The 25,666-nt window shown below is 53.7% G+C and overlaps 1 protein-coding gene across 7 annotated transcripts in view; it reads left to right on the forward strand.

Annotated features, from left to right (window-relative positions):
- The window catches only part of fhip1b (FHF complex subunit HOOK interacting protein 1B), a 335,260-nt gene that overhangs the window by 156,044 nt on the left and 153,550 nt on the right, over positions 1-25,666 (forward strand). The window contains exon 1 of one of the 7 annotated variants that reach the window (XM_085999837.1): positions 24,011-24,411. The exons of the other annotated variants lie outside the window; for them this stretch is intronic. The gene's annotated coding sequence lies outside the window, so the exon portion shown is untranslated. Of the gene's footprint in view, positions 1-24,010; positions 24,412-25,666 lie in introns of those variants that run through there. 7 annotated transcript variants of the gene reach the window in all.

Here is a 25,666-nt window from a genome sequence, read left to right on the forward strand (position 1 = left end):
CCCCAGTGAGAGTCAGTGTCTGTGGAACCCGTCCCCCAGTGAGAGTCAGTGTCTGTGGAACCCGTACCCCAGTGAGAGTCAGTGTCTGTGGAACTGTACCCCAGTAAGAGTCAGTGTCGGTGGAACCCGTACCCCAGTGAGAGTCAGTGTCTGTGGAACCCGTACCCCAGTGAGAGTCAGTGTCTGTGGAACCCGTACCCCAGTGAGAGTCAGTGTGTGTGGAACCCGTACCCCAGTGTGAGTCAGTGTCTGTGGAACCCGTACCCCACTGAGAGTCAGTGTGTGTGGAACCCGTACCCCAGTGAGAGTCAGTGTCTGTGGAACCCGTACCCCAGTGAGAGTCAGTGTGTGTGGAACCCGTACCCCAGTGAGAGTCAGTGTCTGTGGAGCTGTACCCCAGTGAGAGTCAGTGTGTGTGGAACCCGTACCCCAGTCAGAGTCAGTGTCTGTGGAACCCGTACCCCAGTCAGAGTCACTTTCTGTGGAACCGTACCCCAGTGAGAGTCAGTGTCTGTGGAACCCGTACCCCAGGGAGAGTCAGTGTCTGTGGTACCCGTACCCCAGTGAGAGTCAGTGTCTGTGGAACCCATACCCCAGTGAGAGTCAGTGTCTGTGGAACCCGTACCCCAGTGACAGTCAGTGTCTGTGGAACCCGTACCCCAGTGAGAGTCAGTGTCTGTGGTACCCCTACCCCAGTGAGAGTCAGTGTCTGTGGATCCCGTACCTCAATGAGAGTCAGTGTGTGTGGAACCTGTACCCCAGTGAGAGTCAGTGTCTGTGGAGCTGTACCCCAGTGAGAGTCAGTGAGTGTGGAACCCGTACCCCAGTGAGAGTCAGTGTCTGTGGAACCCGTACCCCAGTGAGAGTCAGTGTCTGTGAGACCCGTACCCCAGTGAGACTCAGTGTCTGTGGAACCCATACCCCAGTGAGAGTCAGTGTGTGTGGAACCCGTACCCCAGTGTGAGTCAGTGTCTGTGGAACCCGTACCCCACTGAGAGTCAGTGTGTGTGGAACCCGTACCCCAGTGAGAGTCAGTGTCTGTGGAACCCGTACCCCAGTGTGAGTCAGTGTCTGTGGAACCCGTACCCCACTGAGAGTCAGTGTGTGTGGAACCCGTACCCCAGTGAGAGTCAGTGTGTGTGGAACCCGTACCCCAGTGAGAGTCAGTGTCTGTGGAACTGTACCCCAGTGAGAGTCAGTGTCTGTGGAACCTGTACCCTCGTGAGATTCAGTGTCTGTGGAACCCGTACCCCAGTGAGAGTCAGTGTCTGTGGAACGCGTCCCCCAGTGTGAGTCAGTGTCTGTGGAACCCGTACCCCAGTGAGAGTCAGTGTCTGTGGAACTGTACCCCAGAGAGAGTCAGTGTGTGTGGAACCCGTACCCCAGTGAGAGTCAGTGTCTGTGGAACCCGTACCCCAGTGAGAGTCAGTGTCTGTGGAACCCGTACCCCAGTGAGAGTCAGTGTCTGTGGAACTGTACCCCAGTGAGAGTCAGTGTCTGTGGAACTGTACCCCAGTGAGAGTCAGTGTGTGTGGAACCCGTACCCCAGTGAGAGTCAGTGTCTGTGGAACCCGTACCCCAGTGAGAGTCAGTGTCTGTGGAACTGTACCCCAGTAAGAGTCAGTGTCGGTGGAACCCGTACCCCAGTGAGAGTCAGTGTCTGTGGAACCCGTACCCCAGTGAGAGTCAGTGTCTGTGGAACCCGTACCCCAGTGAGAGTCAGTGTGTGTGGAACCCGTACCCCAGTGTGAGTCAGTGTCTGTGGAACCCGTACCCCACTGAGAGTCAGTGTGTGTGGAACCCGTACCCCAGTGAGAGTCAGTGTCTGTGGAACCCGTACCCCAGTGAGAGTCAGTGTGTGTGGAACCCGTACCCCAGTCAGAGTCAGTGTCTGTGGAACCCGTACCCCAGTCAGAGTCACTTTCTGTGGAACCGTACCCCAGTGAGAGTCAGTGTCTGTGGAACCCGTACCCCAGGGAGAGTCAGTGTCTGTGGTACCCGTACCCCAGTGAGAGTCAGTGTCTGTGGAACCCATACCCCAGTGAGAGTCAGTGTCTGTGGAACCCGTACCCCAGTGACAGTCAGTGTCTGTGGAACCCGTACCCCAGTGAGAGTCAGTGTCTGTGGATCCCGTACCTCAATGAGAGTCAGTGTGTGTGGAACCTGTACCCCAGTGAGAGTCAGTGTCTGTGGAGCTGTACCCCAGTGAGAGTCAGTGAGTGTGGAACCCGTACCCCAGTGAGAGTCAGTGTCTGTGGAACCCGCACCCCAGTGAGAGTCAGTGTCTGTGAGACCCGTACCCCAGTGAGAGTCAGTGTCTGTGGAACCCATACCCCAGTGAGAGTCAGTGTGTGTGGAACCCGTACCCCAGTGTGAGTCAGTGTCTGTGGAACCCGTACCCCACTGAGAGTCAGTGTGTGTGGAACCCGTACCCCAGTGAGAGTCAGTGTGTGTGGAACCCGTACCCCAGTGAGAGTCAGTGTGTGTGGAACCTGTACCCCAGTGAGAGTCAGTGTCTGTGGAGCTGTACCCCAGTGAGAGTCAGTGAGTGTGGAACCCGTACCCCAGTGAGAGTCAGTGTGTGTGGAACCCGTACCCCAGTGAGAGTCCGTGTCTGTGGAGCCCGTACCCCAGTGAGAGTCAGTGTCTGTGGTACCCGTACCCCAGTGAGAGTCAGTGTCTGTGGAACCCATACCCCAGTGAGAGTCAGTGTCTGTGGAACCCGTACCCCAGTGACAGTCAGTGTCTGTGGAACCCGTACCCCAGTGAGAGTCAGTGTCTGTGGTACCCGTACCCCAGTGAGATTCAGTGTCTGTGGAACCCGTACCCCAGTGAGAGTCAGTGTCTGTGGGACCCATACCCCAGTGAGAGTCAGTGTCTGTGGAACCCGTACCCCAGTGAGAGTCAGTGTCTGTGGAACTGTACCCCAGTGAGAGTCAATGTCTGTGGTACCCGTACCCCAGTGAGAGTCAGTGTCTGTGGAGCTGTACCCCAGTGAGAGTCAGTGTCTGTGGAACCCGTACCCCAGTGAGAGTCAGTGTCTGTGGGACCAGTACCCCAGTGAGAGTCAGTGTCTGTGGAACCCGTACCCCAGTGAGAGTCAGTGTGTGTGGAACTGTACCCCAGAGAGAGTCAGTGTGTGTGGTACCCGTACCCCAGTGAGAGTCAGTGTCTGTGGAACTGTACCCCAGTGAGAGTCAGTGTCTGTGGAACCCGTACCCCAGTGACAGTCAGTGTCTGTGGAACCCGTACCCCAGTGAGAGTCAGTGTCTGTGGAACCCGTACCCCAGTGAGAGTCAGTGTGTGTGGAACCTGTACCCCAGTGAGAGTCAGTGTCTGTGGAGCTGTACCCCAGTGAGAGTCAGTGTCTGTGGAACCCGTACCCCAGTGACAGTCAGTGTCTGTGGAACCCGTACCCCAGTGAGAGTCAGTGTCTGTGGAACCCGTACCCCAGTGAGAGTCAGTGTGTGTGGAACCTGTACCCCAGTGAGAGTCAGTGTCTGTGGAGCTGTACCCCAGTGAGAGTCAGTGAGTGTGGAACCCGTACCCCAGTGAGAGTCAGTGTGTGTGGAACCCGTACCCCAGTGAGAGTCCGTGTCTGTGGAGCCCGTACCCCAGTGAGAGTCAGTGTCTGTGGTACCCGTACCCCAGTGAGAGTCAGTGTCTGTGGAACCCATACACCAGTGAGAGTCAGTGTCTGTGGAACCCGTACCCCAGTGAGAGTCAGTGTCTGTGGTACCCGTACCCCAGTGAGATTCAGTGTCTGTGGAACCCGTACCCCTGTGAGAGTCAGTGTCTGTGGGACCCGTACCCCAGTGAGAGTCAGTGTCTGTGGAACCCGTACCCCAGTGAGAGTCAGTGTCTGTGGAACTGTACCCCAGTGAGAGGCAATGTCTGTGGTACCCGTACCCCAGTGAGAGTCAGTGTCTGTGGAGCTGTACCCCAGTGAGAGTCAGTATCTGTGGAACCCGTTCCCCAGTGAGAGTCAGTGTCTGTGGAACCTGTACCCCAGTGAGAGTCAGTGTCTGTGGAACTGTACCCCAGTGAGAGTCAGTGTCTGTGGAACCCGTACCCCAGTGAGAGTCAGTGCCTGTGGAACCCATACCCGAGTGAGAGTCAGTGTCTGTGGAACCCGTACCCCAGTGAGAGTCAGTATCTGTGGAACCCGTACCCCCGTGAGAGTCAGTGTCTGTGGAACCCGTCCCCCAGTGAGAGTCGGTGTCTGGAACCCGTACCCCAGTGAGAGTCGGTGTCTGTGGAACGCGTACCCCAGTGAGAATCAGTGCCTGTGGAACCCGTACCCCCGTGAGAGTCAGTGTCTGTGGAACCCGTCCCCCAGTGAGAGTCGGTGTCTGTGGAACGCGTACCCCAGTGAGAATCAGTACCTGTGGAACCTGTACCCCAGTGAGAGTCAGTGTCTGTGGAACTGTACCCCAGTGAGAGTCAGTGTCTGTGGAACCTGTACCCCAGTGAGAGTCAGTGTCTGTGGAACGCGTCCCCCAGTGAGAGCCGGTGTCTGTGGAACCCGTACCCCAGTGAGAGTCAGTGTCTGTGGAACCCGTACCCCAGTGAGAGTCAGTGTCTGTGGAACTGTACCCCAGAGAGAGTCAGTGTGTGTGGAACCCGTACCCCAGTGAGAGTCAGTGTCTGTGGAACCCGTACCCCAGTGAGAGTCAGTGTCTGTGGAACCCGTACCCCAGTGAGAGTCAGTGTCTGTGGAACTGTACCCCAGTGAGAGTCAGTGTCTGTGGAACTGTACCCCAGTGAGAGTCAGTGTGTGTGGAACCCGTACCCCAGTGAGAGTCAGTGTCTGTGGAACCCGTACCCCAGTGAGAGTCAGTGTCTGTGGAACTGTACCCCAGTGAGAGTCAGTGTCTGTGGAACTGTACCCCAGTGAGAGTCAGTGTGTGTGGAACCCGTACCCCAGTGAGAGTCAGTGTCTGTGGAACCCGTACCCCAGTGAGAGTCAGTGTCTGTGGAACTGTACCCCAGTAAGAGTCAGTGTCGGTGGAACCCGTACCCCAGTGAGAGTCAGTGTCTGTGGAACCCGTACCCCAGTGAGAGTCAGTGTCTGTGGAACCCGTACCCCAGTGAGAGTCAGTGTGTGTGGAACCCGTACCCCAGTGTGAGTCAGTGTCTGTGGAACCCGTACCCCACTGAGAGTCAGTGTGTGTGGAACCCGTACCCCAGTGAGAGTCAGTGTCTGTGGAACCCGTACCCCAGTGAGAGTCAGTGTGTGTGGAACCCGTACCCCAGTCAGAGTCAGTGTCTGTGGAACCCGTACCCCAGTCAGAGTCAGTGTCTGTGGAACCGTACCCCAGTGAGAGTCAGTGTCTGTGGAACCCGTACCCCAGGGAGAGTCAGTGTCTGTGGTACCCGTACCCCAGTGAGAGTCAGTGTCTGTGGAACCCATACCCCAGTGAGAATCAGTGTCTGTGGAACCCGTACCCCAGTGACAGTCAGTGTCTGTGGAACCCGTACCCCAGTGAGAGTCAGTGTCTGTGGTACCCCTACCCCAGTGAGAGTCAGTGTCTGTGGAACCCGTACCTCAATGAGAGTCAGTGTGTGTGGAACCCGTACCCCAGTGAGAGTCAGTGTCTGTGGAGCTGTACCCCAGTGAGAGTCAGTGAGTGTGGAACCCGTACCCCAGTGAGAGTCAGTGTCTGTGGAACCCGTACCCCAGTGAGAGTCAGTGTCTGTGAGACCCGTACCCCAGTGAGAGTCAGTGAGTGTGGAACCCGTACCCCAGTGAGAGTCAGTGTCAGTGGAACCCATACCCCAGTGAGAATCAGTGTCTGTGGAACTGTACCCCAGTGAGAATCAGTGTGTGTGGAACTGTACCCCAGTGAGAGTCAGTGTCTGTGGAACCCGTACCCCAGTGAGAGTCAGTGTCTGTGGAACTGTACCCCAGTGAGAGTCAGTATCTGTGGAACCCGTTCCCCAGTGAGAGTCAGTGTCTGTGGAACCTGTACCCCAGTGAGAGTCAGTGTCTGTGGAACTGTACCCCAGTAAGAGTCAGTGTCGGTGGAACTGTACCCCAGTGAGAGTCAGTGTCTGTGGAACTGTACCCCAGTGAGAGTCAGTGTCTGTGGAACTGTACCCCAGTGAGAGTCAGTGTGTGTGGAACCCGTACCCCAGTGAGAGTCAGTGTCTGTGGAACCCGTACCCCAGTGAGAGTCAGTGTCTGTGGAACTGTACCCCAGTAAGAGTCAGTGTCGGTGGAACCCGTACCCCAGTGAGAGTCAGTGTGTGTGGAACCCGTACCCCAGTGTGAGTCAGTGTCTGTGGAACCCGTACCCCACTGAGAGTCAGTGTGTGTGGAACCCGTACCCCAGTGAGAGTCAGTGTCTGTGGAACCCGTACCCCAGTGAGAGTCAGTGTGTGTGGAACCCGTACCCCAGTCAGAGTCAGTGTCTGTGGAACCCGTACCCCAGTCAGAGTCACTTTCTGTGGAACCATACCCCAGTGAGAGTCAGTGTCTGTGGAACCCGTACCCCAGTGAGAGTCAGTGTCTGTGGAACTGTACCCCAGTGAGAGTCAATGTCTGTGGTACCCGTACCCCAGTGAGAGTCAGTGTCTGTGGAGCTGTACCCCAGTGAGAGTCAGTGTCTGTGGAACCCGTACCCCAGTGAGAGTCAGTGTCTGTGGGACCAGTACCCCAGTGAGAGTCAGTGTCTGTGGAACCCGTACCCCAGTGAGAGTCAGTGTGTGTGGAACTGTACCCCAGAGAGAGTCAGTGTGTGTGGTACCCGTACCCCAGTGAGAGTCAGTGTCTGTGGAACTGTACCCCAGTGAGAGTCAGTGTCTGTGGAACCCGTACCCCAGTGACAGTCAGTGTCTGTGGAACCCGTACCCCAGTGAGAGTCAGTGTCTGTGGAACCCGTACCCCAGTGAGAGTCAGTGTGTGTGGAACCTGTACCCCAGTGAGAGTCAGTGTCTGTGGAGCTGTACCCCAGTGAGAGTCAGTGAGTGTGGAACCCGTACCCCAGTGAGAGTCAGTGTGTGTGGAACCCGTACCCCAGTGAGAGTCCGTGTCTGTGGAGCCCGTACCCCAGTGAGAGTCAGTGTCTGTGGTACCCGTACCCCAGTGAGAGTCAGTGTCTGTGGAACCCATACACCAGTGAGAGTCAGTGTCTGTGGAACCCGTACCCCAGTGAGAGTCAGTGTCTGTGGTACCCGTACCCCAGTGAGATTCAGTGTCTGTGGAACCCGTACCCCTGTGAGAGTCAGTGTCTGTGGGACCCGTACCCCAGTGAGAGTCAGTGTCTGTGGAACCCGTACCCCAGTGAGAGTCAGTGTCTGTGCAACTGTACCCCAGTGAGAGTCAATGTCTGTGGTACCCGTACCCCAGTGAGAGTCAGTGTCTGTGGAGCTGTACCCCAGTGAGAGTCAGTATCTGTGGAACCCGTTCCCCAGTGAGAGTCAGTGTCTGTGGAACCTGTACCCCAGTGAGAGTCAGTGTCTGTGGAACTGTACCCCAGTGAGAGTCAGTGTCTGTGGAACCCGTACCCCAGTGAGAGTCAGTGCCTGTGGAACCCATACCCGAGTGAGAGTCAGTGTCTGTGGAACCCGTACCCCCGTGAGAGTCAGTGTCTGTGGAACCCGTACCCCAGTGAGAGTCAGTGTCTGTGGAACCCGTCCCCCAGTGAGAGTCGGTGTCTGGAACCCGTACCCCAATGAGAGTCAGTGTCTGTGGAACGCGTACCCCAGTGAGAATCAGTGCCTGTGGAACCTGTACCCCAGTGAGAGTCAGTGTCTGTGGAACTGTACCCCAGTGAGAGTCAGTGTCTGTGGAACCTGTACCCTCGTGAGATTCAGTGTCTGTGGAACCCGTACCCCAGTGAGAGTCAGTGTCTGTGGAACCCGTACCCCAGTGAGAGTCAGTGTGTGTGGAACCCGTACCCCAGTCAGAGTCAGTGTCTGTGGAACCCGTACCCCAGTCAGAGTCAGTGTCTGTGGAACCGTACCCCAGTGCGAGTCAGTGTCTGTGGAACCCGTACCCCAGGGAGAGTCAGTGTCTGTGGTACCCGTACCCCAGTGAGAGTCAGTGTCTGTGGAACCCATACCCCAGTGAGAATCAGTGTCTGTGGAACCCGTACCCCAGTGACAGTCAGTGTCTGTGGAACCCGTACCCCAGTGAGTGTCAGTGTCTGTGGTACCCCTACCCCAGTGAGAGTCAGTGTCTGTGGAACCCGTACCTCAATGAGAGTCAGTGTGTGTGGAACCCGTACCCCAGTGAGAGTCAGTGTCTGTGGAGCTGTACCCCAGTGAGAGTCAGTGAGTGTGGAACCCGTACCCCAGTGAGAGTCAGTGTCTGTGGAACCCGTACCCCAGTGAGAGTCAGTGTCTGTGAGACCCGTACCCCAGTGAGAGTCAGTGAGTGTGGAACCCGTACCCCAGTGAGAGTCAGTGTCAGTGGAACCCATACCCCAGTGAGAATCAGTGTCTGTGGAACTGTACCCCAGTGAGAATCAGTGTGTGTGGAACTGTACCCCAGTGAGAGTCAGTGTCTGTGGAACCCGTACCCCAGTGAGAGTCTGTGTCTGTGGAACTGTACCCCAGTGAGAGTCAGTATCTGTGGAACCCGTTCCCCAGTGAGAGTCAGTGTCTGTGGAACCTGTACCCCAGTGAGAGTCAGTGTCTGTGGAACTGTACCCCAGTAAGAGTCAGTGTCGGTGGAACTGTACCCCAGTGAGAGTCAGTGTCTGTGGAACTGTACCCCAGTGAGAGTCAGTGTCTGTGGAACTGTACCCCAGTGAGAGTCAGTGTGTGTGGAACCCGTACCCCAGTGAGAGTCAGTGTCTGTGGAACCCGTACCCCAGTGAGAGTCAGTGTCTGTGGAACTGTACCCCAGTAAGAGTCAGTGTCGGTGGAACCCGTACCCCAGTGAGAGTCAGTGTGTGTGGAACCCGTACCCCAGTGTGAGTCAGTGTCTGTGGAACCCGTACCCCACTGAGAGTCAGTGTGTGTGGAACCCGTACCCCAGTGAGAGTCAGTGTCTGTGGAACCCGTACCCCAGTGAGAGTCAGTGTGTGTGGAACCCGTACCCCAGTCAGAGTCAGTGTCTGTGGAACCCGTACCCCAGTCAGAGTCACTTTCTGTGGAACCGTACCCCAGTGAGAGTCAGTGTCTGTGGAACCCGTACCCCAGGGAGAGTCAGTGTCTGTGGTACCCGTACCCCAGTGAGAGTCAGTGTCTGTGGAACCCATACCCCAGTGAGAGTCAGTGTCTGTGGAACCCGTACCCCAGTGACAGTCAGTGTCTGTGGAACCCGTACCCCAGTGAGAGTCAGTGTCTGTGGTACCCCTACCTCAGTGAGAGTCAGTGTCTGTGGAACCCGTACCTCAATGAGAGTCAGTGTGTGTGGAACCCGTACCCCAGTGAGAGTCAGTGTCTGTGGAGCTGTACCCCAGTGAGAGTCAGTGAGTGTGGAACCCGTACCCCAGTGAGAGTCCGTGTCTGTGGAACCCGTACCCCAGTGAGAGTCAGTGTCTGTGAGACCCGTACCCCAGTGAGAGTCAGTGTCTGTGGAACCCATACCCCAGTGAGAGTCAGTGTGTGTGGAACCCGTACCCCAGTGTGAGTCAGTGTCTGTGGAACCCGTACCCCACTGAGAGTCAGTGTGTGTGGAACCCGTACCCCAGTGAGAGTCAGTGTGTGTGGAACCCGTACCCCAGTGAGAGTCAGTGTGTGTGGAACCCGTACCCCAGTGAGAGTCAGTGTGTGTGGAACCTGTACCCCAGTGAGAGTCAGTGTCTGTGGAGCTGTACCCCAGTGAGAGTCAGTGAGTGTGGAACCCGTACCCCAGTGAGAGTCAGTGTGTGTGGAACCCGTACCCCAGTGAGAGTCCGTGTCTGTGGAGCCCGTACCCCAGTGAGAGTCAGTGTCTGTGGTACCCGTACCCCAGTGAGAGTCAGTGTCTGTGGAACCCATACCCCAGTGAGAGTCAGTGTCTGTGGAACCCGTACCCCAGTGACAGTCAGTGTCTGTGGAACCCGTACCCCAGTGAGAGTCAGTGTCTGTGGAACTGTACCCCAGTGAGAGTCAGTGTCTGTGGAACCTGTACCCTAGTGAGATTCAGTGTCTGTGGAACCCGTACCCCAGTGAGAGTCAGTGTCTGTGGAACGCGTCCCCCAGTGAGAGCCGGTGTCTGTGGAACCCGTACCCCAGTGAGAGTCAGTGTCTGTGGAACCCGTACCCCAGTGAGAGTCAGTGTCTGTGGAACTGTACCCCAGAGAGAGTCAGTGTGTGTGGAACCCGTACCCCAGTGAGAGTCAGTGTCTGTGGAACCCGTACCCCAGTGAGAGTCAGTGTCTGTGGAACCCGTACCCCAGTGAGAGTCAGTGTCTGTGGAACTGTACCCCAGTGAGAGTCAGTGTCTGTGGAACTGTACCCCAGTGAGAGTCAGTGTGTGTGGAACCCGTACCCCAGTGAGAGTCAGTGTCTGTGGAACCCGTACCCCAGTGAGAGTCAGTGTCTGTGGAACTGTACCCCAGTAAGAGTCAGTGTCGGTGGAACCCGTACCCCAGTGAGAGTCAGTGTCTGTGGAACCCGTACCCCAGTGAGAGTCAGTGTCTGTGGAACCCGTACCCCAGTGAGAGTCAGTGTGTGTGGAACCCGTACCCCAGTGTGAGTCAGTGTCTGTGGAACCCGTACCCCACTGAGAGTCAGTGTGTGTGGAACCCGTACCCCAGTGAGAGTCAGTGTCTGTGGAACCCGTACCCCAGTGAGAGTCAGTGTGTGTGGAACCCGTACCCCAGTCAGAGTCAGTGTCTGTGGAACCCGTACCCCAGTCAGAGTCAGTGTCTGTGGAACCGTACCCCAGTGAGAGTCAGTGTCTGTGGAACCCGTACCCCAGGGAGAGTCAGTGTCTGTGGTACCCGTACCCCAGTGAGAGTCAGTGTCTGTGGAACCCATACCCCAGTGAGAGTCAGTGTCTGTGGAACCCGTACCCCAGTGACAGTCAGTGTCTGTGGAACCCGTACCCCAGTGAGAGTCAGTGTCTGTGGTACCCCTACCCCAGTGAGAGTCAGTGTCTGTGGAACCCGTACCTCAATGAGAGTCAGTGTGTGTGGAACCCGTACCCCAGTGAGAGTCAGTGTCTGTGGAACCCGTACCCCAGTGAGAGTCAGTGTCTGTGAGACCCGTACCCCAGTGAGAGTCAGTGTCTGTGGAACCCGTACCCCAGTGAGAGTCAGTGTCTGTGGAACCCGTACCCCAGTGAGAGTCAGTGTGTGTGGAACCCGTACCCCAGTCAGAGTCAGTGTCTGTGGAACCGTACCCCAGTGAGAGTCAGTGTCTGTGGAACCCGTACCCCAGTGAGAGTCAGTGTCTGTGGAACTGTACCCCAGTGACAGTCAGTGTCTGTGGAACCCGTACCCCAGTGAGAGTCAGTGTCTGTGGAACCCATACCCCAGTGAGAGTCAGTGTCTGTGGAACCCGTACCCCAGTGACAGTCAGTGTCTGTGGAACCCGTACCCCAGTGAGAGTCAGTGTCTGTGGTACCCCTATCCCAGTGAGAGTCAGTGTCTGTGGAACCCGTACCTCAATGAGAGTCAGTGTGTGTGGAACCCGTACCCCAGTGAGAGTCAGTGTCTGTGGAGCTGTACCCCAGTGAGAGTCAGTGAGTGTGGAACCCGTACCCCAGTGAGAGTCAGTGTCTGTGGAACCCGTACCCCAGTGAGAGTCAGTGTGTGTGGAACCCGTACCCCAGTGTGAGTCAGTGTCTGTGGAACCCGTACCCCACTGAGAGTCAGTGTGTGTGGAACCCGTACCCCAGTGAGAGTCAGTGTGTGTGGAACCCGTACCCCAGTGAGAGTCAGTGTGTGTGGAACCCGTACCCCAGTGAGAGTCAGTGTGTGTGGAACCCGTACCCCAGTCAGTGTCTGTGGAACCCGTACCCCACTGAGAGTCAGTGTGTGTGGAACCCGTACCTCAGTGAGAGTCAGTGTGTGTGGAACCCGTACCCCAGTGAGAGTCAGTGTGTGTGGAACCCGTACCCCAGTCAGAGTCAGTGTCTGTGGAACCCGTACCCGAGTCAGAGTCAGTGTCTGTGGAACCGTACCCCCGTGAGAGTCAGTGTCTGTGGAACCCGTACCCCAGTGAGAGTCAGTGTCTGTGGAACTGTACCCCAGTGACAGTCAGTGTCTGTGGAACCCGTACCCCAGTGAGAGTCAGTGTCTGTGGAACCCATACCCCAGTGAGAGTCAGTGTCTGTGGAACCCGTACCCCAGTGACAGTCAGTGTCTGTGGAACCCGTACCCCAGTGACAGTCAGTGCCTGTGGTACCCCTACCCCAGTGAGAGTCAGTGTCTGTGGAACCCGTACCTCAATGAGAGTCAGTGTGTGTGGAACGCGTACCCCAGTGAGAGTCAGTGTCTGTGGAACCCCTACCCCAGTGAGAGTCAGTGTCTGTGGAGCTGTACCCCAGTGAGAGTCAGTGAGTGTGGAACCCGTACCCCAGTGAGAGTCAGTGTCTGTGGAACCCGTACCCCAGTGAGAGTCAGTGTCTGTGAGACCCGTACCCCAGTGAGAGTCAGTGTCTGTGGAACCCGTACCCCAGTGAGAGTCAGTGTCTGTGGACCCCGTACCCCAGTGAGAGTCCGTGTCTGTGGAGCCCGTACCCCAGTGAGAGTCAGTGTCTGTGGTACCCGTACCCCAGTGAGAGTCAGTGTCTGTGGAACCCATACCCCAGTGAGAGTCAGTGTCTGTGGAACCCGTACCCCAGTGACAGTCAGTGTCTGTGGAACCCGTACCCCAGTGAGAGTCAGTGTCTGTGGTACCCGTACCCCAGTGAGATTCAGTGTCTGTGGAACCCGTACCCCTGTGAGAGTCAGTGTCTGTGGGACCCGTACCCCAGTGAGAGTCAGTGTCTGTGGAACCCGTACCCCAGTGAGAGTCAGTGTCTGTGGAACTGTACCCCAGTGAGAGTCAATGTCTGTGGTACCCGTACCCCAGTGAGAGTCAGTGTCTGTGGAGCTGTACCCCAGTGAGAGTCAGTATCTGTGGAACCCGTTCCCCAGTGAGAGTCAGTGTCTGTGGAACCTGTACCCCAGTGAGAGTCAGTGTCTGTGGAACTGTACCCCAGTGAGAGTCAGTGTCTGTGGAACCCGTACCCCAGTGAGAGTCAGTGTCTGTGGAACCCGTACCCGAGTGAGAGTCAGTGTCTGTGGAACCCGTACCCCAGTGAGAGTCGGTGTCTGGAACCCGTACCCCAATGAGAGTCAGTGTCTGTGGAACGCGTACCCCAGTGAGAGTCAGTGCCTGTGGAACCTGTACCCCAGTGAGAGTCAGTGTCTGTGGAACTGTACCCCAGTGAGAGTCAGTGTCTGTGGAACCTGTACCCTCGTGAGATTCAGTGTCTGTGGAACGCGTCCCCCAGTGAGAGCCGGTGTCTGTGGAACCCGTACCCCAGTGAGAGTCAGTGTCTGTGGAACCCGTCCCCCAGTGAGAGTCAGTGTCTGTGGAACTGTACCCCAGAGAGAGTCAGTGTGTGTGGAACCCGTACCCCAGTGAGAGTCAGTGTCTGTGGAACCCGTACCCCAGTGAGAGTCAGTGTCTGTGGAACCCGTACCCCAGTGAGAGTCAGTGTCTGTGGAAGTGTACCCCAGTGAGAGTCAGTGTCTGTGGAACTGTACCCCAGTGAGAGTCAGTGTGTGTGGAACCCGTACCCCAGTGAGAGTCAGTGTCTGTGGAACCCGTACCCCAGTGAGAGTCAGTGTCTGTGGAACTGTACCCCAGTAAGAGTCAGTGTCGGTGGAACCCGTACCCCAGTGAGAGTCAGTGTCTGTGGAACCCGTACCCCAGTGAGAGTCAGTGTCTGTGGAACCCGTACCCCAGTGAGAGTCAGTGTGTGTGGAACCCGTACCCCAGTGTGAGTCAGTGTCTGTGGAACCCGTACCCCACTGAGAGTCAGTGTGTGTGGAACCCGTACCCCAGTGAGAGTCAGTGTCTGTGGAACCCGTACCCCAGTGAGAGTCAGTGTGTGTGGAACCCGTACCCCAGTCAGAGTCAGTGTCTGTGGAACCCGTACCCCAGTCAGAGTCACTTTCTGTGGAACCGTACCCCAGTGAGAGTCAGTGTCTGTGGAACCCGTACCCCAGGGAGAGTCAGTGTCTGTGGTACCCGTACCCCAGTGAGAGTCAGTGTCTGTGGAACCCATACCCCAGTGAGAGTCAGTGTCTGTGGAACCCGTACCCCAGTGACAGTCAGTGTCTGTGGAACCCGTACCCCAGTGAGAGTCAGTGTCTGTGGTACCCCTACCCCAGTGAGAGTCAGTGTCTGTGCATCCCGTACCTCAATGAGAGTCAGTGTGTGTGGAACCTGTACCCCAGTGAGAGTCAGTGTCTGTGGAGCTGTACCCCAGTGAGAGTCAGTGAGTGTGGAACCCGTACCCCAGTGAGAGTCAGTGTCTGTGGAACCCGTACCCCAGTGAGAGTCAGTGTCTGTGAGACCCGTACCCCAGTGAGAGTCAGTGTCTGTGGAACCCATACCCCAGTGAGAGTCAGTGTGTGTGGAACCCGTACCCCAGTGTGAGTCAGTGTCTGTGGAACCCGTACCCCACTGAGAGTCAGTGTGTGTGGAACCCGTACCCCAGTGAGAGTCAGTGTGTGTGGAACCCGTACCCCAGTGAGAGTCAGTGTGTGTGGAACCCGTACCCCAGTGAGAGTCAGTGTGTGTGGAACCTGTACCCCAGTGAGAGTCAGTGTCTGTGGAGCTGTACCCCAGTGAGAGTCAGTGAGTGTGGAACCCGTACCCCAGTGAGAGTCAGTGTGTGTGGAACCCGTACCCCAGTGAGAGTCCGTGTCTGTGGAGCCCGTACCCCAGTGAGAGTCAGTGTCTGTGGTACCCGTACCCCAGTGAGAGTCAGTGTCTGTGGAACCCATACCCCAGTGAGAGTCAGTGTCTGTGGAACCCGTACCCCAGTGACAGTCAGTGTCTGTGGAACCCGTACCCCAGTGAGAGTCAGTGTCTGTGGTACCCGTACCCCAGTGAGATTCAGTGTCTGTGGAACCCGTACCCCAGTGAGAGTCAGTGTCTGTTGGACCCATACCCCAGTGAGAGTCAGTGTCTGTGGAACCCGTACCCCAGTGAGAGTCAGTGTCTGTGGAACTGTACCCCAGTGAGAGTCAATGTCTGTGGCACCCGTACCCCAGTGAGAGTCAGTGTCTGTGGAGCTGTACCCCAGTGAGAGTCAGTGTCTGTGGAACCCGTACCCCAGTGAGAGTCAGTGTCTGTGGAACCCGTACCCCAGTGAGAGTCAGTGTCTGTGGAACCCGTACCCCAGTGAGAGTCAGTGTGTGTGGAACTGTACCCCAGAGAGAGTCAGTGTCTGTGGAACTGTACCCCAGTGAGAGTCAGTGTCTGTGGAACCCGTACCCCATTGAGAGTCAGTGTCTGTGGAACCCGTTCCCCAGTGAGAGTCAGTGTGTGTGGAACCTGTACCCCAGTGAGAGTCAGTGTCTGTGGAACCCGTACCCCAGTGAGAGTCAGTGTCTGTGGAACTGTACCCCAGTGAGAGTCAGTGTCTGTGGAACCCGTACCCCAGTGAGAGTCAGTGTCTGTGGAACCCATACCCCAGTGAGAGTCAGTGTCTGTGGAACCCGTACCCCAGTGAGAGTCAGTGTCTGTGGAACCCATACCCCAGTGAGAGTCAGTGTCTGTGGAACCCGTACCCCAGTGAGAGTCAGTGTCTGTGGAACCTGTACCCCAGTGAGAGTCAGTGTCTGTGGAACCCGTACCCCAGTGAGAGTCAGTGTCTGTGGAACCCATACCCCAGTGAGAGTCAGTGCCTGTGGAACCCGTACCCCAGTGAGAGTCAGTGTCTGAGGAACCCGTACCCCAGTGAGAGTCAGTGTCTGTGGAACCCGTACCCCAGTGAGAGTTAGTGTCTGTGGAACCCATACCCCAGTGAGAGTCAGTGTCTGTGGAACCCGTACCCCAGTGAGAGTCAGTGTCTGTGGAACCCGTACCCCAGTGAGAGTCAATGTCTGTGGAACTGTACCCCAGTGAGAGCCAGTGTCTGTGGAACTGTACCCCAGTGAGAGTCAGTGTCTGTGGGATGGTAATGGGCTACCTGTGGCTGATGATGAACCCCAATCCCTTGGGTTAGGGGGCTGGGAGCCTCCTTCACCTCACTGAGTTGCTGCTTGTTACTCCACCCTGTTCAGACCAGGGAGGGAGGCCGAGTTCGCGTGTTTAGCTCCCCGGTGTCAAGTATCTGGTCCTCCTGCTAATTAACATTAATCGCTGTTATTCTGTTCTCGTTGCTTTCCTGACGACGAGAAGGTTGCTGTCTGCTTGACGCCGGAGCCAATTAGTTATTAAAGCCCTTAAGCAACACAAAACAAGCCCTCGGTGCCCGATGTGAGATTGGCTAGGGATGTTTTGTAAATCTTGGCTGCTGTTGTAGATGCGCTGTGGGAGAGTAACACCTGTCCCTCCACAGCGCCGTCAGAAAAACGACAGAATCCTCCTCCTCTCCTACCTGACGGTTCTCATTTCATCATTCTGATTAAAGCAGCCAAACATCTCTGTTATCCCTGTCAGTGCTTCATTTCCACATAACCCTGGAACCCGTACCCCAGGGCTCAACACACGCTGACCCTCACTGGGGTACGGGTTCCACAGACACTGACTCTCACTGGGGTACGGGTTCCACAGACACTGACTCTCACTGGGGTACAGGTTCCACAGACACTGACTCTCACTGGGGTACGGGTTCCACAGACACTGACTCTCACTGGGGTACGGTTCCACAGGCACTGACTCTCACTGGGGTACGGGTCCCACAGACACTGACTCTCACTGGGGTACGGGTTCCACAGACACTGACTCTCACTGGGGTACGGGTTCCACAGGCACTGACTCTCACTGGGGTACGGGTCCCACACACACAGACTCTCACTGTGGTACGGGTTCCAAAGACACTGACTCTCAGTGGGGTACGGGTTCCACAGACACTGACTCTCACTGGGGTACAGGTTCCACAGACACTGACTCTCACTGGGGTATGGGTTCCACAGACACTGACTCTCACTGGGGTACGGGTTCCACAGACACTGACTCTCACTGGGGTACGGGTCCCACACACACTGACTCTCACTGGGATACAGGTTCCACAGACACTGACTCTCACTGGGGTACAGTTCCACACACACTGACTCTCACTGGGGTACGGGTTCCACAGACACTGACTCTCACTGGGGTACGGGTTCCACAGACACTGACTCTCACTGGGGTATAGGTTCCACAGACACTGACTCTCACTGGGGTACGGGTTCCACAGGCACTGACTCTCACTGGGGTACGGGTTCCACAGACACTGACTCTCACTGGGGTATGGGTTCCACAGACACTGACTCTCACTGGGGTACGGGTTCCACACACACTGATTCTCACTGGGGTACGGGTTCCACACACACTGACTCTCACTGGGGTACGGGTTCCACAGACACTGACTCTCACTGGGGTACGGGTTCCACAGACACTGACGCTCACTGGGGTACGGGTTCCACATACACTGATTCTCACTGGGGTACGGGTTCCACAGACACTGACTCTCATTGGGGTACAGTTCCACAGGCACTGACTCTCACTGGGGTACAGTTCCACACACACTGACTCTCACTGGGGTATGGGTTCCACAGACACTGGCTCTCACTGGGGTACAGTTCCACAGGCACTGACTCTCACTGGGGTACAGTTCCACACACACTGACTCTCACTGGGGTACGGGTTCCACAGACACTGGCTCTCACTGGGGTACAGTTCCACAGGCACTGACTCTCACTGGGGTACAGTTCCACACACACTGACTCTCACTGGGGTATGGGTCCCATAGACACAGCAAATACTTGAAGAGGAGGAAGTTTCCAGGGCTATGTGGAAAGACCTGGGGAGTGGGACTAATTGGAGAGCTCTTTCAAAGAGCCGGCACAGGCACGCTGGGCCAAATGGCCTCCTTCTGAGCTGCGTGATTCTGTGAAAAGCAGTGGGCAGCAGTGAACCATGTGCTTTAGTTTGTGAGCGTCTGCGTGAGCCTGGCCATTTCCTGATTAGCGCGGGGAGGAGGGAGCGGCGAACCGAGCTGCTCTGAGACGTGAGCAGGCCCACTAGCCCGGAGGGCGGAGTGCAATTGTCTGGCCTGCTCTTTGACCCTGGCTGTCTTGCGGAGAGCACAAGGGTGTGGGTCGTCTAGAACTAGGGGCCATAAATACAAGATAGTCACTAATAAATCCAATAGAGAATTCAGGAAAAACCTCTTTACCCAGAGAGTGGTGAGAATGTGGAACTCGCTACCACAGGGAGTGGTTGAGGTGAATAGCAGAGATACATTTAAGGGGAAGCTGGATAAACACATGAGGGAGAAAAAGAAAGAAAGACTTGCATTTATATAGCGCTGTTCACGACCACCGGACGTCTCAAAGCACTTTACAGCCAATGATGTACAGTACAGGAAACTTTCGTTTAACCGGGAGGTTAAATGTCCGGAAAGCTCTATCCACCGGCAAAATTCAGGAGTCGGTTCAGATAAGTTTTTTTACTTCTCGTTGCTTTTTTTCTCCAGTCGTGGCTCTGCAAGGTCTAGCTGAAGCTGTTGCTTAGCTACAGGGTTTGTTGCTTCACACGGAGCTCAGAAGCTCCGTATGTTTGAACATTAGCGCTGGTTTCTCCGGCAGTTTTGATGGAACGGCAACAGCTCGGTCCCGTCAGTGCCGGATACCAGAAAGTTTCCTGTACTTTTTTAAAGTGTAGTCACTGTTGCAATGTGGGAAACGCGGCAGCCAATTTGTGCACAGTAAGCTCCCACAAACAGCAATGTGATAATGACCAGAAAATCAGTTTTTATAATCTGATGTTGATTGAGGGATAAATATTGGCCACGACACTGGAGATAACTCCCCTGCTCTTCTTCGAAATAGTGCCATGGGATCTTTTATGTCCACCTGAGAGAGCAGATGGGGCCTCGGTTTAACGTCTCATCTGAAAGACGGCACCTCTGACAGTGCAGCTCTCCCTCAGCACTGCACTGGGAGTGTCAGCCTAGCTTTATGTGCCTGAAGTGAGACTTGAACCCACAACCTTCTGACTCAGAGGCAAGAGTTTCACCAACTGAGCCACAGCTGACACTGTGAAAAAGGAATAGAAGGATATGAATCATAGAGCACAGGAGGAGACCACTCGGCCCATCGTGCCTGTGCCGGCTCTTTGAAAGAGCTCTCCAATTAGCCTCACTCCCCCCTGCTCTTTCCCCACAGCCCTGCACATTCTTTTCTTTTCAAGTATTTATCCAATTCCCTTTTGAAAGTTACTATTGAATCTGCTCCCACCGCCCTTTCAGGCAGCGCGTTCCAGATCACAGCAACTCGCTGTAAAATAATTTCTCTTCATATTCACTGGTTCTTTTGCCAATGATCTTCAATCTGTGTCCTCTGGTTACCAACCCTCCTGCCACTGGAAACAGTTTCTCCTTATTTACTCTATCAAAACCCCTCATAGGGTGAGATGAAGTAAGGTGCAGGGAGGCTCCTGTGGAGCACAGACCTGCTGGGCGGAATGGCCTGTTTGTGCGCTCTGTTCATCCCAGTTTGGCATAAAAATAAAACAAAAAAGGTGACTCAACCGTGGCTAACAAGGGAAATTAGGGATAGCATAAGATCCAAGGAGAAGACATATAAATTGGCCAGAAAAAGCAGCAAACCTGAGGATTGGGAGCAGTTTAGGATTCAGCAAAGGAGGACAAAGGGATTAATTAAGAGGGGGAAAATAGAGTATGAGAGTAAGCTTGCAGGGAACATAAAAACTGACTGTAAAAGCTTTTATAGATATGTGAAGAGAAAAAGATTGGTGAAGTCAAGCGTAGGTCCCTTGCAGTCAGAATCAGGGGAATTTATAATGGGGAACAAAGAAATGGCAGACCAATTAAATACATACTTTGGTTCTGTCTTCACAAAGGAAGACACAAATAACCTCCCAGAGATGTCGAGGAACATAGGGTCTAATGAGAGGGAGGAACTGAATGAAATCAGTATTTGTAGGGAAATGGTGTTAGGGAAATTGATGGGATTGAAGGCCGATAAATCCCCAGGGCCTGATAATCTACATCCTAGGGTACATAAGGAAGTGGCCCTAGAAATAGTAGATGCATTGCTGATCATCTTCCAGAACTCGATAGATTCTGGAACAGTTCCCATGGATTGGAGGGTAGCTAATGTTACCTCACTATTTAAAAAAGGTGGTAGAGAGAAAACGGGGAATTATAGACCGGTAAGCCTGACATCGGTAGTGGGGGAAATGCTAGAATCCATTATAAAAGATGTAATGGCAGAGCACTTGGAAAACAGTGACAGGATCGGACAAAGTCAACATGGATTTACAAAAGATAAATCATGCTTGACTGATCTACTGGAATTTTTTGAGGATGTAACTGGTAGAATAGATAAGGGAGAACCAGTGGATGTGGTGTATTTGGACTTTCAGAAGGCTTTCGATAAGGTCCCACATAAGAGATTAGCGTGCAAAGTTAAAGCACATGGCATTTGGGGTAAGGTACTGTCTTGGATAGAGAACTGGTTGGCAGACAGGAAGCAAAGAGTTGGAATAAACGGGTCTTTTTCCGAGTGGCAGGCAGTGACTAGTGGGGTACCGCAGGGATCGGTGCTAGGACCCCAGCTATTCAAAATATATATAAATGATCTAGATGAGGGAACTAGATGTAATATCTCCAAATTTGCAGACGACAAAGCTGGGTGGGCGTGTGTGCTGTGAGAAGGATGCAGAGAAACTCCAGTATGATTTGGACAGAACATAACATAAGAACATAAGAAGTAGGAGCAGGAGTAGGCCATACGGCCCCTCGGGCCTGCTCCGCCATTCAATAGGATCATGGCTGATCTGAATCTAGACTCACGTCCACTTCCCTGCCCTCTCCCCATAACCCCTAATTCCCTTATCTGCTAGGAAACTGTCTATCTCCATTTTAAATTTATTTAATGCTGCAGCTTCCACAGCTCTCTGGGGTAGCAAATTCCATAGATTTACTACCCTCTGAGTGAAGAAGTTTCTCCTCATCTCAGTTTTGAAAGGGCAGCCCCTTATTCTTAGATTATGCCCCCTAGTTCTAGTCTCACCCATCAGTGGAAACATCCTCCCCGCATCCACCCGATCAAGCCCCCTCACAATCTTATATGTTTCGATAAGATCGCCTCTCATTCTTCTGAACTCCAATGAGTAGAGTCCCAACCTACTCAACCTTTCCTCATACGTCAACCCCCTCATCTCCGGAATCAACCGAGTGAACCTTCTCTGAACCGCCTCGAGAGCAAGTATATCTTTTCTTAAATATGGAAACCAAAACTGCACGCAGTATTCCAGGTGTGGCCTCACCAATACCCTGTATAACTGCAGCAAGACTTCCCTGTTTTTATACTCCATCCCCCTTGCAATAAAAGCCAAGATTCCATTGGCCTTCCTGATCACCTGCTGCACCTGCATACTAACTTTTTGTGTTTCATGCACCAGGACCCCCAGATCCCTTTGTACTGTAGCACTTTGCAGTTTCTCTCCATTTAGATAATAACTTGCTCTTTGATTTTTTCTGCCAAAGTGCATAACCTCACACTTTTCAACATTATATTGCATCTGCCAAATCTCTGCCCACTCACTTAGCCTGTCTATGTCCTTTTGCAGGTTTTTTATGTCATCTTCACTCATTGCTTTCCCTCCCATCTTTGTATCGTCGGCAAACTTGGATATGTTGCACTCGGTCCCTTCCTCCAAATCGTTAATATAGATTGTAAAGAGTTGGGGTCCCAGCACTGACCCCTGCGGAACACCACTAGTTACTGATTGCCAGCCCGAGAATGAACCATTTATCCCAACTCTTTGTTTTCTGTTAGATAGCCAATCTTCCACCCATGCCAGTATATTACCCCCAATCCCATGATTTCTTATCTTGATCAGTACTCTTTTGTGTGGAACCTTGTCAAATGCCTTTTGGAAGTCCAAATACACTACATCCACTGGTTCCCCTTTATCCACCCTGTATGTTACATCCTCAAAGAATTCGAGCAAATTTGTCAAACATGACTTCCCCTTCATAAAACCATGCTGACTCTGTCCTATTAAATTATGTTTATCCAAATGCACTGTTACTGTTTCCTTAATAATGGACTCCCAACATTTTGCCAACCACAGATGTTAGGCTAACTGGTCTATGGTTTCCAGCTTTTTGTCTACTTCCCTTCTTAAATAAGGGTGTTACATTAGCAGTTTTCCAATCTGCCGGGACCTTTCCTGAGTCCAGGGAGTTCCGGAAAATAATCACCAATGCATCCACAATCCCTACCGCCACTTCTCTCAAGACCCTAGGATGTAGGCCATCAGGTCCGGGGGATTTATCCGCCTTAAGTCCCATTATTTTACTGAGTACCATCTCCTTAGTGATTTTAATCGTTTTTAGCTCCTCCGCCCCCATTGGGTGATTGGGCAGATGCATGGCAAATACAGTATAATGTGGATTAATGCGAGGTTATCCACTTCGGTGGCAAAAACAGGAAGGCAGATTATTATCTGAACGGCAATAGATTGGGAGAAGGGGAAGTGCAACGAGACCTGGATGTCCTTGTGCACCAGTCGCTGAAGGTAAGCATGCAGGTGCAGCAGGCGGTTAAGAAGGCAAATGGTATGTTGGCCTTCATAGCGAGAGGATTCGAGTACAGGAGCAAGGATGTCTTGCTGAAGTTGTACAGGGCCTTAGTGAGACCACACCTTGAGTATTGTGTGCAGTTTTGGTCGCCTTATCTGATGAAGGATGTTCTTGCCATGGAGGGAGTGCAGCGAAGATTCACCAGACTGATACCTGGGATGGCAGGAATGACGTATGAGGAGAGATTGGGTCGATTAGGCTTATACTCACTAGAGTTTAGAAGAATGAGAGGGGATCTCATTGAAACTTATAAAATTCTAACAGGACTAGACAGACTAGATGCAGGAAGGATGTTCCCGATGGCGGGGGAGTCCAGAACCAGGGGTCACAGTCTAAGGATAAGGAGTAAGCCATTTAGGACTGAGATGGGGAGGAAGTTCTTCACCCAGAGAGTGGTGAACCTGTGGAATTCTCTGCCACACAGAGCAGTTGAGGCCAATTCATTAAATATATTCAAGAAGGAGTTAGATATATTTCTTAAGGCTAAAGGGATCAAGGGTGTAGTGTATGTACCTTTAAGAGGAACTATGTTTTTGAAGCCCCTGTATACTGTAGTACCAGTAGTGACCACTCGGGTATATAAGCCTGTGTAGCGTCTTGTGTAGTTAGTTCACCTCCAGACTTTGTTCAGTAAACACTTGTTAAATCAACTCCTGCATTCCGTGTCTCCATTAACACACGGATCTAACAAAGGGATATGGGGAGAAGGCAGGGACAGGGTACTGAATTTGGATGATCGGCCATGATCTCATTGAATGGCAGAGCAGGCTCGAGGGGCCGAATGGCCTACTCCTGCTCCTATCTTCTATGATTCTATGTTAATTCTGTGTAATTCTATGTAAAAAAAACTCATTGCAACAGAAAATGAGCTTCAAAGATCTGCCCCCCAGACTCCCTCTATTCAGGAATTCCTAACAAGAAACACATGATTTTTTCTGCAAGTCCTTCACCGTAAGTGTGTCACTGAGTGGGAAGAATGGGCGAGAAACGACAATGTGTTACACATCAACGCACACCCTGAATGGAATGGAATTAATTCTCTCATTGGGGTAGGACTCCTGCTAACACCCGTAAAGGACTTTGACAAAAATATATCTCTTATAGAAAAGAGATTATGTTCAGGAAATGCTCTTGCACTCAGGGGACTTATTATTGAAGCCAGGTTCTGCTTTGCATTAGAAAGAGGTTATCTGCCGATTGAGTGTGCCTGGGACAGACTGCGATCCCAGGGCCGCTGATTGGCATCAGTACAGAGCCGAGAGGAAGGGGAAGGTGGGATAAATCCTGCTGTAATCTCTGGAGGAAGTGGTTGTGTTGGTTGTAGAGTGAGAGGGCGGACTGGAGAGGGTGCAGCGAGTGTATAGTCCCAGCTGTAGCAGAGGAATGCCGTGTGTGGTGATTAATACAGCCGCCTGTCCCAGCATTCAGAATGTCTGGCAGTGATGGTGCTGTTTGCTGCTCTCGGTAACTCTCCTCAGCTGCCGTCAGCTCCTGCGGCTGCAGATTGTGCTCTTCATTTCTTTGCCGGGTGGTGAGGAGGGGAGGTCGTACTCTGACGTACAGCGGCAGAGGGTGGATAGTGTGGAGTGGGCCGTGAGCTGGCGCGATTCCTGTCAGGGTGACATTATGCTGCTGTGAATGGAATCTGGTCTTTATTGAAACAACACCTCAGCAGTGCTCGGGGCCTATGACCACACAGAGACGTGAGTGTTGCAGCTCACACTGCAGGGAGGGGGAGGGTGGGTGTGTGTGTCAGTGTGTGTGTCAGTGTGTGTGTGTTAGTGTGTGTGTGTGTCAGTGTGTGTGTGTGTCAGTGTGTGTGTGTCAGTGTGTGTGTCAGTGTGTGTGTGTCAGTGTGTGTGTGTGTCGTGGGTTAAATGGAGCATCACAGTGCTGCTAATGATTGAAGAACGAGATTGCTGGGTAATAATTGCGGGGTACGGTACCTCAACGTAACCTGTCAGCCCTCTCCAATTGCTTGTATTTATAACCAGACTCCCAGACAATGGCGGCGAGTCAAGCTGGAGGAAGTCCACTACTTCTTAGGGAGTGTGTTAGTATTTACAGGGGTCCCCAGGAGTGTGTCAGTATTTACAGGGGTCCCCGGGAGTGTGTCAGTATTTCCAGGGAGTCCCCGAGAGTGTGTCAGTATTTACAGGGGATCCCCGGGAGTGTGTCAGTATTTACAGGGGGTCCCAGGAGTGTGTCAGTATTTACAGGGGTTCCCCGGGAGTGTGTCAGTATTTACAGGGGGTCCCGGGAGTCTGTCAGTATTTACAGGGGTTCCCCGGGAGTGTGTCAGTATTTACAGGGGTCCCCGGGAGTGTGTCAGTATTTACATGGGTCCCCAGGAGTGTGTCAGTATTTACAGGGGTCCCCGGGAGTGTGTCAGTATTTACAGGGGGTCCCTGGGAGTGTGTCAGTATTTACAGGGGGTCCCGGGAGTGTGTCAGTATTTAGAGGGGATCCCCGGGAGTGTGTCAGTATTTACAGGGGTTCCCTGGGAATGTGTCAGTATTTACAGGGGATCCCCGGGAGTGTGTCCGTATTTACAGGGGGTCCCGGGGAGTGTGTCAGTATTTACAGGGGGACCCCGAGAATGTGGCAGTATTTACAGGGGGTCCCTGGGAGTGTGTCAGTATTTACAGGGGGTCCCCGGGGAGTGTGTCAGTATTTACGGGGTCCCCGGGAGTGTGTCAATATTTACAGGGAGTCCCCGGGAGTGTGTCAGTATCTACAGGGGATCCCCGGGAGTGTGTCAGTATTTACAGGGGGTCCCCGGGAGTGTGTCAGTATTTACAGGGTGTCCCCGGGATGTGTCAGTATTTACAGGGGGTCCCCGGGAGTGTGTCAGTATCTACAGGGGATCCCCGGGAGTGTGTCAGTATTTACAGGGGGTCCCCGAGAGTGTGTCAGTATTTACAGGGGGTCCCCGGGAGTGTGTCAGTATTTACAGGG

The sequence above is a fragment of the Somniosus microcephalus genome, chromosome 10 (assembly GCF_052327205.1).
Source record: "Somniosus microcephalus isolate GS21.2 chromosome 10, FLI_Smic_1.0, whole genome shotgun sequence".
NCBI lineage: Eukaryota > Metazoa > Chordata > Chondrichthyes > Squaliformes > Somniosidae > Somniosus > Somniosus microcephalus.